The sequence below is a fragment of the Pleurodeles waltl genome, chromosome 4_1 (assembly GCF_031143425.1).
Source record: "Pleurodeles waltl isolate 20211129_DDA chromosome 4_1, aPleWal1.hap1.20221129, whole genome shotgun sequence".
Classification (NCBI taxonomy): domain Eukaryota; kingdom Metazoa; phylum Chordata; class Amphibia; order Caudata; family Salamandridae; genus Pleurodeles; species Pleurodeles waltl.
Genome location: NC_090442.1, coordinates 19,719,499 through 19,734,520, shown reverse-complemented (window position 1 = coordinate 19,734,520; position 15,022 = coordinate 19,719,499). Strand labels below are relative to the sequence as shown.

General features: G+C 51.3%; 1 long non-coding RNA gene across 2 annotated transcripts in view; it reads right to left on the bottom strand.

The window, feature by feature from the left end:
• Positions 1-14,737, bottom strand: part of LOC138287263 (uncharacterized) — a 102,384-nt gene extending 87,647 nt beyond the window's left edge. Inside the window, exons 1-3 of one of the 2 annotated variants that reach the window (XR_011202184.1) lie at positions 14,659-14,737; positions 14,000-14,219; positions 12,454-12,517 (exon numbers count right to left, since the gene is read on the bottom strand). This is a non-coding gene — a long non-coding RNA (uncharacterized lncRNA). Of the gene's footprint in view, positions 1-12,453; positions 12,518-13,999; positions 14,220-14,658 lie in introns of those variants that run through there. The other variant, XR_011202183.1, reaches the window with a different exon arrangement.
• Positions 14,738-15,022: the final 285 nt, after the last annotated feature.

Here is a 15,022-nt window from a genome sequence, read left to right as displayed (position 1 = left end):
AAGTCAGGGGGGGACACACGCAACACCCCCACCCTCGCATATTACAACACACACACCAATGCATTTACAAACATCACAGTAACAACCCACAACCCCCCCGGAAGAATGCAAAGACAAAACAAAATCAGTTCGAACATTGTAATGTATCAATATACATGTGTCAATTATATACAGATATATAAAAACTCATACAAAGGTATATACAGTACGAGAAGTAGTGAAGATATGCACATCTCAATGTCCGTGCACCACTAGGCCAAAAATGCATGGGTGAGGCCCACACAAGATACCTGTCCACAAACGGAGAGAACACTGCCGGGGCATCAGATCGAAATACAACAGGCACCTCAGGGGGAAGGGAAAGGGGCACCTCAGCCGGATTACAGCACCAAGCCACATCCACGACAGGGCTCCATGCCCATTGATGTATCCTGGGGAGTGCAAAGCCACAGTCTCACAAGTCTCTACAGTGGGTGGTTTGCCCACTGTTCCATCCTGGGGAGTGCAAAGCCACAGTCTCACAAGTCTCTACAGTGGGTGGGTTGCCCACTGAACAATCCTGGGGAGTGCAAAGCCACAGTCTCACAAGTCTATACAGTGGGTGGCTTGCCCACTGTTCCATCCTGGGGAGTGCAAAGCCACAGTCTCACAAGTACATAACCGCCTCCACTGGTTCTGGAGGGGGACTGGTGCCCAGAGTGCTTCAACCTGTGAAGGACTAAGGTAGTGGATGCTGTTCTCCACTGGTTCTGGAGGGGGATTGGTGCCCAGACTGGATTAGTCTCTCCGTGACAGTTCCTGTCCCGTCACAGTCCCAGCTGCACATGGGATAACGATGCTTGATGTGGCGGACTTTTCCTTCTTCTGCGGTGCATGCCCTGTTCAGCGGTGCTTGCCCTGTTCAGCGGTGCCTTGCCATGGCGGTCTCTGGAGTGTTCAGCGGTGCTTTGCCATGGCGGTCTCTGGAGTGTTCAGCGGTGCTTGCCCTGTTCAGCGGTGCATGCCCTGTTCAGCGGTGCTTTGCCATGGCGGGCTCTGGACTGTTCAGCAGTGCTTTGCCATGGTGGGCACTGGACTGTTCAGCGGTGCTTTGCCATGGCGGTCTCTGGACTGTTCAGCGGTGCTTTGCCATGGCGGTCTCTGGACTGTTCAGCGGTGCTTTGCCATGGCGGTTTCTGGACTGTTCAGCAGTGCTTTGCCATGGCAGTCTCTGGACTGTTCAGCAGTGCTTTGCCATGGCGGGCTCTGGACTGTTCAGCGGTGCTTTGCCATGGCGGGCTCTGGACTGTTCAGCGGTGCTTTGCCATGGCGGGCTCTGGACTGGGCATTGGTGTGTGGCATGACGCTCCCTCATTGCCCAGCGGGGCTGGGGCTGCCGGGGCCCTCCTGGGCAATGTCTATGGCGGTGGTCTCCTGACCAGTGACGATACTTGGGCCCTCCTGGGCAATGACTCTGGCGGTGGTCTCATGACCAGTGACGATACTTGTGCCCTCCTGGGCAATGCCTATGGCGGTGGTCTCCTGACCAGTGACGATACTTGGGCCCTCCTGGGCAATGACTCTGGCGGTGGTCTCCTGACCAGTGACGATACTTGTGCCCTCCTGGGCAATGCCTATGGCGGTGGTCTCCTGACCAGTGACGATACTTGGGCCCTCCTGGGCAATGACTCTGGCGGTGGTCTCCTGACCAGTGACGATACTTGGGCCCTCCTGGGCAATGACTCTGGCGGTGGTATCCTGACCAGTGACGATACTTGTGCCCTCCTGGGCAATGCCTATGGTGGTGGTCTCCTGACCAGTGACAATATTTTGGGCCCTCCTGGGCAATGACTCTGGCGGTGGTCTCCTGACCAGTGACAATACTTGTGCCCTCCTGGGCAATGACTCTGGCGGTGGTCTCCAGACCAGTGACAATACTTGTGCCCTCCTGGGCAATGACTCTGGCGGTGGTCTCCAGACCAGTGACAATACTTGTGCCCTCCTGGGCAATGACTCTGGCGGTGGTCTCCTGACCAGTGACGATACTTGTGCCCTCCTGGGCAATGCCTATGGCGGTGGTCTCCTGACCAGTGACGATATTTGGGCCCTCCTGGGCAATGATTTTGTTGGTGGCCTCCTGACCAGTGACAATACTTTATGCCCTCCTGGGCAATGACTCTGGCGGTGGTATCCTGACCAGTGACGATACTTGTGCCCTCCTGGGCAATGACTCTGGCGGTGGTCTCCTGACCAGTGACGATACTTGGGCCCTCCTGGGCAATGCCTATGGCGGTGGTCTCCTGACCAATGACGACGGTGCTGGCGGTGGCGTCCCGGCTGCCGGGAAGGATGCCGCCCTTCTCCACCGTGATGCTCACACCAGGCTGTGCAGACTTCTTATGGCCCTTCCCCACCTTTGGAGGAGTCACAGCTGCCTCTGCAATCCCCCTGGGACCCCTGTGAGTTGTTTTGCCTCCAGGAGTCTTCAGCCGGTCCCGTAGGCCACTTTCCAACTTCAGAGCCTTTACAGGGGGTGGACTGGCAGTGCCTTGGCTCCGTGTCACACTGCCTGCCCCGGTGGCCGGTGCACTCCACACACCTTGAACACGCACCACTGGTACTGGAGGGTTTTTGGCTGAGGCGCTACGACGGGACTGATGAACTGGAGGGGTGGGGGCAAAAAGGTCAACTTTGCAGAGGGACAGTTTCTGACGAAAACTGGGATGGGAAGCTGGAGAGGGTCTGGGAGTGGAGGAAGAGGAGGTGGTTGTAGGAGGTGTCACTTTAGCTGTTTTGGGTGCAGGTACTGGAGGCTGTCGTGAGGTGGATGGATGTTGGGTGTGTGGGTGCCCGTGTTTGTGTACTTTGGGAGTTGGCGTCACAGACACACTGGGAGAGGACACAGGGGACGTGTAAATGGGAGTAGGGGTGGTGAGTGCAGGTGAGCGGGGTGTGGTGCTGGGTGTTCTGGTGCGAGTCCTAGTGGCTGTATATGCATGCAGGTGAGAGTGTAGACTACACTGGGAGGGAGGAGGGAGACGATGAGGAGGGGGACACAGTGGAGGCAGTGGATGTTGCTGTGTCTGATGCTTGTGTGAGTGCCTGTGGGATGTGTGGTGCCTATGTTTGCCTGAGCTACTTTTGGGTGTTGATGTGTGTGCATGCTGGTCTGATGGTGTGCTTGGGATGGGCTGGGGTACAGGGGATTGGGTCTGGGTGGAGGAAGTTGGAGGGGGGAGGCTAGTCACAGGGACAATGGCTGCCATCAGTGCTGAGGCCAGAGATTGCAGGGCTCGCTGAAGGGCAGCCTGACCAGAATGAATGCCCTCCTGGAATGCATTACCGTGTTGCAACTCCCTTTCCACACCCTGGATGGCATTCATAATGGTAGACTTCCCAACAGTGAGTGACTTGAGGAGGTCAATGGCCTCCTCACTGAGGGCAGCAAGGGTGACTGGGGCAGGGCCTGAGGTGCCTGGGGCGAAGGTGATGCCCACTCTCCTGGGCGAGCGGTCACGGGGCGAACACTGAGGGGCTGCTGGGAGGGCGGTGCTGGTAGGGGGGGTGGCGGCTGTACCTGTAGAAGTGTGGGGCACAGATGGTGCTGCCACCACAAGGGAGCTCCCATCGGCGGACGAGTCCGTGTCGCTGGTTGGTGATCCGGTGGCCGACGTGAAGCCCTCGCCCTCCATCCCACTGGTGCATTCTGAGTCCGTGGTGTGGCCCTCCATGGCCATGTGGGAAGCAGCTCCCTCGTGCTCCGGTGCCACTGTACCTCCGCCTGATGATGCTGATGCACAAATGAACAGGGAGAGCACAAAAGAGGGGGGACGACGACAGAAGAAAGACAGGTTGAGTGCATGGCATACCGCTACCGGACAATACAGATACAGCTGACCCCTGCACTACGCCGTGCTCCTGGCCTCTACAGATGCAATTCCTGGGATCTGGCCTACATGGCTATGGTAGACATCTGCACACATGGATGCCACAGGGGCATATATACCTGTACTTGGCACTCTACTGCAGTGGGGTGGCCTGCATTACAGAGGGGCCTAGCCTATGGAAGTCGCCATGGCCTAGGGAAACCCACAGCCCTCCTCCCACACCTAGACCCCTCAACTGCGCGCAAAGTCCCCAGAATGATAGTATACTCACCCCCTTGTGTCTGCTGTGATGCCCTCAAGCGCCCATCCAACTCAGGGTAGGCCACCGCCAGGATCCGGAACATCAGGGGGGTCATGGTGCGACGGGCACCCCTCCCACGTTGGGAGGCCATCCCCAGCTGAGCCTCCGCCGTCTTGTTGCTGCAGCGGCGAATGTCCTCCCATCTTTTCTGGCAGTGGGTGCCCCGTCTCTGGTAGGCCCCCAGGGTCCGGACTTCCTTGGTGATGGCACGCCAAATGTCCTTCTTCTGGTGGGCGCTGACCTACATGACATGCACAAGGGAAGAAGAGAAGTCATTACCAACTGCACCGTCGATGTAAGTGTCCCCCTCCCTACCCTTGCCATGTGGCATATGCATTCATGTTCCCTGAACTCTGCCCCTTCCCTCTTACAACCAGCCCTCTCCACCCAGGCCTAGCCCATACAACGTGCTCCCTGTATACTTACCTGTTGGTCTGGAGGACCGTAGAGTAGCGTGTACTGGGGGAGGACCCCGTCTACTAGTTTCTCCAACTCCTGAGCGGTGAAGGCAGGGGCCCTTTCCCCAGACGCAGCAGCCATCGTCGCTTCCAGACCGAGGTCACAGCAGCACTTGCAGTGTAGGTCCTCTCCTGTCGAAGGTCAGGTATCGAGTGATTGAATAGATAGAAAATGGCGGTGACGTCTGCGGCGGTGCGTATCGTCAACGCCGGCGCACTTGTTCATTGGCTCCTGGGACCCATAGGGTCCAATGTTAACCAATGCAGAATTGCGCCGCGGTCTACCACCGCCTACCGCGACGGTGTGCAACGCCAGCGCAGTTACCTCACAATACCATTGTCCCAGTTTAGAGGTCAGACAGCCGCCATTTCAGGGGCCCACATGGCTTCATTTACTTCTGCGTCACACATAGCTCGGCCTACACTCAACACACATAAAGGAATGGTTTTGTGTTTGGTGTCGTGTTCTGTGTATCTGTGGGTACATACCTGGAATTTTTTTGACTCTGTGGTCGCTTTTGTCCTTCCTAGGCACCGTCAGCTGGGACAATTGAGAAGATGGCGGAATCCTCCGGTGTACCGACCGCTGGTGGACCTGTTGACAATGGAGGAGCGACATTTAATCATCACCTACAGGTTTGACCGTGCCACAATCCAGGAACTATGTACCCAGTTGGAGCCAGACCTGGAATCCCCCTGACGTGCAGGTGCTGTCAGTGCTCCATTTCCTTGCAAGTGGGTCTTTTCAGACAACAGTGGCCATGGCATCAGGGATGTCCCAGACTATGTTTTCCAACGTGTTGTCCAGAGTGTTGGCTGCCCTGCTGAAACACGTAAGGAGATACATAATTTTCCCTGAGGTGGAGGATTTGGCTACAGTGAAAGGTGACTTCTATGCCCTTGGACATATCCCCAACATCATAGGTGCTATTGATGGGACCCATGTAGCTCTGGTCCCCCCCCCACAGGAGTGAACAGGTGTACAGGAACCGGAAGAGTTATCATTCCATGAATGTACAGATGGTATGTTTGGCAGACCAGTACATCTCCCAGTTAAATGCTATGTTCCCTGGCTCAGTGCATGACGCCTACATCCTGCGGAATAGCAGCGTCCCTTATATGATGGGTCAACTCCAGAGGCACCGTGTGTGGCTATGAGGGGACTCTGGTTACCCCAACCTGTCCTGGCTACTGACCCCAGTGAGGATTCCCAGGACCAGGGCAGAGGAACGCTACAATGAGGCCCATGGGCGGACTAGGAGGGTGATCGAACGCACCTTCGGCCTCCTGAAGGCCAGGTTCAGGTGCCTCCATATGACAGGTGGTTCCCTATTCTACTCACCGAAGAAGGTGTGCCAGATCATCATCGCCTGCTCGATGCTTCACAATCTTGCTTTGCGACGCCAGGTGCCTTTTCTGCAGGAGGATGGTCCAGATGACGGTGTTGTGGCAGCTGTGGAGCCTGTGGACAGTGATGAGGAGGAAGCTGAGGAAGAAGACAACGACAACAGGGAGTCAGTCATACAGCAATATTTCCAGTGACACACAGGTGAGAACATTTTCATTTTTACCATTACATTCACTGTCACACGTCTTCCTCTATCCTGTGTGTAATTTCATAGCATTATTTGGTAACTGAGTTGTACCTTTCCATTACGGTTTCACAGGTGTGGTTACCAATGTGTGTTATCTGCTTGCATCCTTCAAGGACTTGTGATGTGTGACATAGGTATGTTGGCTTTACAACTAGAAACGCATTTTGACACTGTCATTGATAATACATTTTACCCAATCACAGACTGACTCCAGATTGTTTTGTGGTTCAAGCGTGTTTATTGAAGTGCTAAAAAATGGAGGGGGGTTGTACTATGGTGATGGGGGACGGTGGAGGAATGTCCATGGCAGAGTCCAGTCCATTGGTCACACAGGTGCACTGGCCATATGGGCAAAGGAAGTGGAGCTGGGGTAGTTAAAGTATGGACAGAGTAACAAAGTGGGACAGTGGGAGGACAATCAGGGTGGTCTCATTTCCTGGCGGGGGTCTTGCCATCTTGCTCTGTCCTGTTACTGGATCTCAGGGACCGCTTGCGTGGTGGTTGTCCGTCTGCAGGGGGTGGGGTGCTGGTGTGGTGGTCCTGTGACTGAGCGTCCTGTCCACTAGCGCCAGCGGAGGTGGTGGGGCAGTTCATCGTCCTGGCTAGTGTTAGGGGCCCCTTGGAGTGCCACAGTGTCCCTCAAGGTCTGCTGTATGTCCTTCAGCACCCCTATGATGGTGCCCAGGGCGGAGCTGATGGTCCTGAGCTCCTCCCTGAACACCAAATACTGTTCCTCCTGCAGGCGCTGGGTGTCCTGAAACTTGGCCAGGACCGTCGCCATCGTCTCCTGGGAGTGGTAGTATGCTCCCATGATGGAGGATAGGGCCTCGTGGAGAGTGGGTTCCCTTGGCCTGTCCGCCGCCTGTCGCACAGCAGCCCTCCCAGTTCCACTGTGTTCCTGTGCCTCCGTCCCCTGGACCGTGTGCCCACTACCACTGCCCCCAGGTCCCTGTTGTTGTTGGGGTGGTGGGTTATCCTGGGTTCCCTGTAGTGGTGGACACACCGCTGATTGATGTGTCTTGGGTAGGGAGGTATGGGCCCGCTGGGTGGGTGCTGTGCTGGTGTTACCAGAGGGTGGAAGGTCAGTGTTGGGCTGTGCCTGTGCAAGGGGAACCGACTATCCCGAGGCCCACGATGGTCCGGGCTGGTCATCAGGATCCAGTAGGGCAGAGCTGCTATCGTCACTGTGGGCCTCTTCTGTGGGTGGAGTGGAGTTGTCTGGACCCTCCGGTGTGGTGACAGTCCTTCGTGATCCTGCAGGGGCATAAGTGTATGATTATTGCATGTGTGTGTGTCATGGTGTGCAATGAGTGGCTCACCGTATACACCAGTGCAAGCATTCCTGTGGGGGGACTTGTGTGATGATGGTTGGGGGGGTGTTCTGGGTATGTACAGTGAGCATGCTTTGGTGAGGGGTGACCATGCTTTGTATTTGCATTCGGGGCTTGGTGTTGGGATGGGTGGTTTGTGTTATTAGTACATTAGTGAGGATTTGGAGTGATAGGGGAGGGTATGACGGTGGGGGGGTGTGATAGCATGCAGGAAGGGTGGGGGATATGATAGTTAAGATTTGACTTACCATTGTCCATTCCTCCACCGACTCCTCCGAGGCCCTCTGGATGCATGATGGTCAAGACTTGCTCCTCCCATGTTGTTAGTTGTGGGGGAGGAGGTGGGGGTCCACTGCCAGTCCGCTGAACCGCGATGTTGTGCCTGGAGACCGCTGAACGCACCTTCCCCCGTAGGTCGTTCCACCTCTTCCTGATGTCCTCCCAATTTCTTGGATGCTGTCCCACAGCGTTGACCCTGTTGACTATTCTGCGCCATAGCTCCATCTTCCTGGCTATGGATGTGTGCTGCACCTGTGAGCCAAATAGCTGTGGCTCTACCCGTAGGATTTCCTCCACCATGACCCTGAGCTCCTCCTCGGAAAACCGGGGGTGTCTTTGGCGTGACATGGGGTGGTGTAGGTGATGTGTGGGGTGGTGTATGTGTTGATGAGTGTGGTGATGTGTAGTGGTTTGTGGTGTTTTGTGGGTGGTTGTTGTGTGGGTGATGGTGTTGTGTGCCTCTGTGTGGTGGGGTTGTCTATTCTGTGCTCTCTCTCTGGCCTTCGTCTCTATTTTTTGGTCGTAGGGGTTTGTGGGTGATGTGGGTGTGTGTTTTATATTGTGTTGGGTGTGTGGGAGTGTTGTTTGTATGTGTATCAGGTGTGTGTTTTTGGAATTGTCCAATGTGGCGGTGTTTTGGAGATGTGTGTGTATTTTGAGCGCGGCGGTGCGTACCGCCAATGGAATACCGCGGCTGAAAGAACGCCGCGTGGATTCGTGGGTCGTAATAACATGGGCGTATTTCTGTTGGCGTGGAGATGGAGGATTTGTTTTCGCCTTTTTAACACTGACCTTTGTTGTGGCGGACTTGTGTGGGTGTCTGAATTTCGGTGGATTCCGAGATGTGGGTCATAATAGCTGTGGCAGGATTCCGCGGTCGCGGCGGTGTATTGGCAGTCTTCTGCACGGCGGTTAGCGCCTTTTACCGCCAATGTTGTAATGACCCCCTTTATATTTAGGTATATGTGGTTTGTATGACCACTGGTGGCGAAACAAATGTGAGTGATTGATCATTAGTGAAAGTTAGAGAGCTGCAGTTGTGAGATAACCAGATCTTAAACAAGACTTCTCTCCAGAAGAGCGAGGGGTCATTAATGGGAGCCATTGAACCACACACTGGCCATCGTTATGACAATGGCAGTAAAAAACGCTGTCAAAACACCGTCGCTGCAGCTACCAATCCGTCCGTGCAATATGTCCATAGCCGGATTACCACCAATAGGATGGCGGAAATCCGGCTGTGGCCATGACGGTGGATGGCGGTAAGGTGGCGCTGCTGCTAGCAGCACCGCCACGCCAGAAGAGCACCGCCAGCCGTATTATGGAATTTAATATGGCCTGGCGGTGTTCTGGTGGCGGGCGCTGCTGGCGGTAGCAGCGCCCCATCTCCTGCCAGAGGACCCCCTGACAACAGGTAAGTGGGCTCTCTGACAGGGGAGGGGGGTGGGGGTGTTGTGTGTGTGTGGGGGGGGTGTGTGTATGTTTATGTATGCAGGTGTGTGTTACGTGTTGAATGCGTGTGTGCATGTATGGTGGTGTGAGTGTGTGTCTGTAGTGGTATGTGAATGCGTGACTGCATGTATGTATGTAAGTGTGTGCGGATGTGTGTGTGAATGGATGTATGCATGCGTGAATGGATGTGTGTATGTGTGTATGCGTGTGTGTGTGTGTGTGAAGGGGTCGTGAATGGAAGGGAGGATGGGGGGCGTAGGAGAGGTAGGGGTGGGTGGGGGGAGGACATCTGTAGGGGGAGAGGGGGAGACCCCTATCCTTCCCTGTCACTGTTAGTGCCTACCGCCATGGTTTTCGTGGCCGTAAAAAACCCACGAAAACCATAGCGGTATGCTGGGTCATGATACCGCCGGCGGTACAGTCACAGCCGCCGGGCTGGAGATGGAGGTCGGAGCGGCACATTGTCAGATTGGCTGAAGCCAAATTCACTAATGACATAATGTGGCAGTGATTACCGCCAGCCTGTTGGCGGTAATACCACCACCATACCGCCGACCGCTGGGGTCATAATGACCCCCACTGTGTGATAACCAGGCCTAGAACAAGCCTTCTCTCCAGAAGAGCGATGGTTCATTAGTGGAAGTCACTGACCCACACACTGTGTGATAACCAGGTCTTGGTCAAAGCAAACAAAATCCATTTACATGTTTCAGGGTTTAATATAGATTGGTGTATTGTAGTGGGCAGATGGCTAATGAAGTCCAAGTTTGAAATGTTTGTTAAACATAGGAAATGAGGAAAAGGAGACTGATAATATGATATAGCTAGAACCAATCATGATATTATAAAATGTACAAAATAATTATTAGAATTTACATGTTGATAAGAAATGTATGTTGATTTGTAATGCAATAAATAATGTATTTGAATTCATGGTATTTGGCTGGTGATTGCATAGAAAGAGATGGTAAATGAGATTGCCCCCCTAAACTTTCAAGATAATATGTGCTGTCAGCAGGGAGCCTGGCATACCTGGCATCAGAAGGCTCCAGTCATGGCAGAAACCCTGGAATTGGTGGCATTTGCGGGGTCCAGCCTTGACAGAATGACCGTTCTCACTTGGGAGCCTGACACTGGTGGCAGTAGAAGGATTCCAGTCTCAATAGCATGACTGCTCTGGAACAGGCGAGTTTAGAAGTGCCCTGGTTGTTTGTTTCTGTACACCTGAAGTCTGTATTTTGATCGGGCTGGGGCCTGACGGATGGTATTAAGAAGGGGTCAAGTCTCAGTAGCGTGACTTCTGTCAGCAAGCATTCTGTTATAGGTTACATTAGAGGGGTCCACTTTCAATAGCGTGAAGGCTCAAAGAAGGACCCCTCTTTGGATGTTTCTAGGATTGACAACAGGTTCTCTGCTTGGGATGGTAATCGCTCTCCTTCTGGGATGATGGAGGGAGAAGTGCTATGAAGCAGCACAGTCACTTTTATTTAATGTATGAAGATCAAAGATGGGTGTTCCAGAGGGACTGGTGAAAGTTACCAAACCACAGTGACTTGAGTCTGAACGCCTGTGAGTAGGTTGTTGTGAAGTTATTTTAACATTTACACAGGCAGGGTATTTAGCCCTGGGCTGAAGGTCTGTGCCCTTTCACCTATTTACATTTGATTCCTTTTATTATTTTAGCAAAGCTTCATTTTAGTGGAAATGTGTTTATTCTTTATATCAGTTGTCCTTCATGCAGAATCTGTTATTCATTTCTTTGTATGATATTTTCATCCTGTGCTCAACCCAAGGCTGTGCACAATATTTACCAGGTATTGACGATCCAGAGTCTACATTGTCTACCCTACACAGACACATATGTGTTGTCACATCAGGGCAGTTCTTTGAACAACTGATATGTTATTAGAAAACATCACACTGCCCACACCATCTTAGAGGGGATATTCCAGCCAGCTTGTCAACTCGTGCTGCACATCATCGCAGTTGCTGCTGAAACTCTCTGTTTCCTCTGTGTCTACGTGGAAGGACTCATAGTAGACTAACAGGCCTCTTCTTTACCTCTGAACACACGCATCAGGATGGGGGCTTCCTCCCCGGGACTAAATGGGCAGATTAGAGCTATCACTGCTAATTGCTCTCATGTAGAAACTTAGGGCCAGATTTATGAAAAGTGGCGCAGCACTTTGTGCCGCGCCACTTTTCTTGCGCCCCTAGCACCCCCCTAACGTCACCATGTGTGCGCCATATTTAAAATATAGCGCAGCATGGCGACAGTCAGGTGACTAGCATCATAATTGCAGCGCTAATCCTGCAAAGCACCCAGAGGCCCGTTGAACACAATGGGAGCCTCTTTTTAACACCTGCACTTAGCAGGCATTAAAAAATGCAGATAAAAACAGCGCAAAGGAATCTCACAGATTCCTTTGCACCATTTTTACACCCCCACCCTCCTAGCGCCGGAACACTCCCTTTGCTTACATTATGGCGATTATTACAACTTTGGAGGAGGTGTTAATCCATCCCAAATGTGACGGATATACCACCAGCCGTATTACGAGTTCCATAGGATATAATGGACTCGTAATATGGCTGGTGGTATATCCGTCACTTTACCGTCACTTTTGGGACGGATTAACACCTCCTCCAAAGTTGTAATAACCCCCTATGTCTGGCGCAGGCATAATGTGGCGCAAGGGGTTACGAAGTGGCGCAATCCATGCATTGCGCCACCTTGTAAATATGGCGCAGCATTTTTGCCCTTCCAGCGCCACATTAGCACAACATAAATGATGCTTATGTGGCAGTGGTATGGCGCTAAGCCACCATAAATCTGGGCCTTAGAAGTGTAGGCGGGGATATTAGCTACACTGTTGTGACAATATGGAGGGACTGTTCCTGTGTTTCACTTTCTTGGTCACCGCTATAATAGTGTTGTGTTTCATTATCCTCATAATCGCAATTCATGCCTTTTTACATAAAACGCAGTTGCTTCAATAAATGTATTGAACCAAATCCTGCTTCTGTTTTGTCTTTGCATGTATGAGACGTATGTAACTGAGAGAACGGGGTACGATCTGTTCCACCACGACTTCCCTGAGGAGTCACACAGTGTGGAATCAGACTTGGTCCCCTGCGCTCGGTGGTGCTGCCGCCCAAAATCCAGCAGTCTTGTTACTATGACGGGAGTTCGATGACAGGTAACGTTCCGGACCTGGTTCACATCCCCTAGAACCTGCAAAAAAGTAATGCTGGTATTTGGTTTTTACTCTTGTTTTGGGATGTTCATTCACTCATTTTTAGCCAATCAATACCTGACTTGTGTTGTAAAGCTTGGAAATGCCTATTTCTGTCCTGACATGCATCTTGTTCATGATCCTTACAAATACCACCTGCTGCTCACTGTCAGAGAGCGAGTCACAAGTACCAACAAGGGCGACATTCAAGTGCCGATCCCACTCTTTACTACTAACACATAGTTGAGTTCTTTAAATCATTCTGCTACAAGAGGCTTAATTTCAAATGTTATGTTATGTTTTTTAAGGTTCTTATATAGTGCTACTTTGTCTACTGGGTGTTAGGGTGTGTTACACCTATAACAACAGTACCTGTGATGGATGTGGGTTGGAGGAGCCCAGTACAAAGAGTTACTCATAACGCTGCGAGTACAATGGGTGGGTGAAGGATGAAGCTTTGGTTATTAAGGGTTGGGTTTTTGTCTAATTGCAGAGATTACATCCAAAATGTTGCTCTGTTTAGGTCTCAAACTAACTGAGCATCTTAGGTTTTTTCATCATATGGGAGGTTGTTCATCAAACCCTCTATAAGAACATACAGGGCTAATATTCTAGCCAAGGCAATCTATGGAGCCACTCCACTGGCATAATGAAGTGAACCTGCTTGAGTTGTTGTCATATGTAACAAATAAAAGAGAATTCTGTGGCTTCCTCTGGTGGTTACTAATTCCATAGCTCTATGGTAGCTTACCTTTAAATTTGTAAGCAACTACATTATACTTAAAAGCCCTCCTATACTGGGCTAAGATATGGGAAAGTAAGTAACCTGTACTGATGTATGTCTTTGTTATCTGAAGGATCGTGGTACGTTTCTGTGGTGAAAGGTGACTGAATTTGTTTGACAATCTTTGTTATCACTGGGGATAGGTGATTGGTACAGGGATCCGGGACATCTCACAGTTTATTCTGCTAGAATATGGGGATGTTACTCGTTTGCCATTGGTGAGGGAGATAACAAGGACTTTAAGGGCCAGAGCTCCTGGTGGCTGAGAGGAGGTGGGGCCACCCAACACACCATCATGTGGGCTCTTAAAGAGCACAGATAGCCCACAGCGTAAGATGCTGCTCATTTGCACTTGGTGAGGGCGGATTTCAAATATTTCAAGGGCCAGAATTCCTGCCAGCTGAGAGGAAATGGGGCCACCCAGCATATTGCCACCTAGGAGCTTACAATCAGCAGAGATAGCCTGGGGGGCAGCCAGACGCATGCCTGGGCCAAGAATGGGACCTTCTGCACCTGTCAGAGCCCGGAGAAGGCTGGGCTGGGTCCGCTATATTTCCTTCTTACCCTAGAAATTGTGCAGTTAGAAGTAGGACCAGCCCATTACGCTCCCTAGGCATGGGGAAAAGAAAAGCCTCCAGCTGCAATAATAGCACTGATTATGGAGTTTGATAGAGACATCTAGCTGTAGATTCCTTACCTTAGAATTCTTCCCCAGGCGCCAGACTGGATCTGGAAATCCTTTCCAGAAGTACCTTTGCGCATCGGCAGAGGGCGTTGTGCAACTCTGTCGTCCATCGGATGTGATGTTGAAAGTCCACATAATACCGTCACTGACATCAGTTCCTTATTTTCTGTGCTATAATGCGGATCTGGAGTTCCTCAGGTCCGATGTGTATCCAAAAACTCAAGTTCGCACACTGAAAAATAAATATATTAAAATATCTACCTTTTATTTTTATGTTTATTGTATTCTATTCAAGCTAGAAGTCCGCAATTCCTTTCGAGATCATGACAAGTCTGTAAGACAAGAACCATAAGTGTCCCATATCCAATAAGTAAATTCGAATTCCTACGTATTAATCAATCCGAAAGTGCAACCAACCTGTACTTATTAATCTCCAATGGAATAATTAAATCTTGGATAGGCATTTACATTCACAGAGTAACCTATATATGCCAAAAATTGGTCATATATCCAAAATATAAGGTATCTCGAACAAATCAAATAAGGGAAAAAATCAATATATAGTCCAAGTCAAAAGGTGAGCCTAATAAACTCTCTCCATATTATTTTAAGTGTCAAAAAGAGAGAACTAAAAGAATGCCATGTCACTATGTCCCTAGTTGTTCAATTACCTTCATATCTCGTACAACATAGTCCCAACGAGTAGTTGACCCTTCAGTATCGGCATCAAATAACTGAGTGTTCCCAAAGCTCATCCTTTTATGGGAAATAAAAATGAAGGAGGGACACATCATTTTCATGTCAGATGGAGGTCTATAGCGGCGTTTCTAATGCGACCGCCATCTTAGAACTGTAAATGGGCATCCGATAAACGTGCCGACTATGTGACTAGGATGTGTCTCTCTTCCATTGTCGACAGGTCCACCAGCGATCTGTACACCGGAGGATGCCGCCATCTCATCACCTGCCCCAGCAGACGTGCCCTATGGAGGAGAACAGCGAGCAGAGAGTCAGCCAACACTGAGGTATCACAAA